General features: G+C 50.4%; 1 pseudogene; it reads left to right on the top strand.

The window, feature by feature from the left end:
• The first annotated feature begins 558 nt into the window (after positions 1 to 558).
• Positions 559 to 1,139, top strand: LOC100609378 (probable hydrolase PNKD; annotated as a pseudogene).
• Positions 1,140 to 1,396: the final 257 nt, after the last annotated feature.

Raw genomic sequence — 1,396 nt, 5'->3', positions numbered from 1 at the left:
TCTTTTTAACAGCTCATTCTTGAGTCCTGTCTTTGGCTTGCCTAGTCCAGTTTTAATAAGAATCTTAACTTAGTTTGGCAAGAATTCCCCTACCCTTGATGTCTCCTCTCTGTGATGTTCCATGCACTGACCCCCCTCACTCTGCTCCTTGACTATAAATCTCCAGCTGTCTTTGCTATGCTCAGAATGGAAACTGATCTATTTCTCACCTATTGCAATGTCCCTATTGCAGTGGTCTTGAATAGTCTTCCTTATCACTTTAACAAGTGCCGGAATAATTTTCTCTTTAACAATAGCAAGCCAAGTTAAGGAACATGTGGCCTGCTGCCTAGAAATGCCCCAATCCTGCCCTTAATTTTTCAAAATTGTCTTCTTCCTCCTAGGCCTAGCTCCTTGAGACTTGCCCCTAGACATAAACAATTTGATCATGTAGGGAAAATACTTGAGATGTAAAACTGAGTTAAGAGCAGAACTGCAAAGACTAGGTTAAGTGAAAATTGAGTTCTTGAAAGATAATATTGCCTGATAAAAGTGGGTGGTTTAGGGTGGGATCTGAACATGGCGGTGGTGGTAGCTGCTAAGGCGCTGAAGGGCCGGGGGGATGGAGGGCAAGAAATGCCCGCGTCCTCCGGGGGATTCTCGCAGGAGCCACAGCTAACAAGGCTTCCCATAACAGGACCCAGGCACTGCAAACCCACAGCTCCCAAGAAGGCAGGGAGGAACCTGAACTCCTATCCCCCGAGATGTAATACATTCCCAGAAAGAGGGGCAAGAACCCCATGAAAGCTGTGGGACTGGCCTGGGCCATCGGCTTCCCTTGTGGTATCCTTCTCTTCATCCTCACCAAGCAGGAAGTGGACAAGGACCGTGTGAAGCAGATGAAGGCTCGGCAGAACATGCGGGTGTCCAACACTGGCGAGTATGAGAGCCAGAGGTTCAGGGCCTCCTCCCAACGTGCCCCGTCCACTGTTGTTGGGTCTGGGCTGCAGACCTGAGGAACCATGCAACTCTCCTAAACTATTGACTGTGAAGTCCTCAGGTTTGGCCGGGATTCCAGTTCTTGCCTCTGAGGTCCACCAGAGGGCGCACGAAGCCCGGGCTGCTGCCAACCCCTACCCCGCCCCAAACCCAGGAGCCAACCAAAGGCAAATAAAGTTATTGAGTGTTTAGTGGGGGGGGGGGGGGGGGGGGGAGTGGGTAGTTTAGGCCCTGGTTTGATTTAAGATGGAAACAAAGGCAAAATTCCAGCAGTATGAGCAGGTCGCCCCAAACTGGGCAAAATGCAAGGCAGCCATGTTTGGTGGCGCCTTTACCTCTGAGTGGCGTTTTTTCACACAGGAAGGGCGGGAGAAGAGTGCCCCAAGGCAGGTTTCCTTGAAAATATGCAGCACTACTG

The sequence above is a fragment of the Pan troglodytes genome, chromosome X (genome assembly GCF_028858775.2).
Source record: "Pan troglodytes isolate AG18354 chromosome X, NHGRI_mPanTro3-v2.0_pri, whole genome shotgun sequence".
In the NCBI taxonomy this organism is placed as follows: Eukaryota; Metazoa; Chordata; class Mammalia; order Primates; family Hominidae; genus Pan; species Pan troglodytes.
Note: the sequence above shows the minus strand (reverse complement) of the source record. Positions and strands in the feature narration are given on the sequence as shown.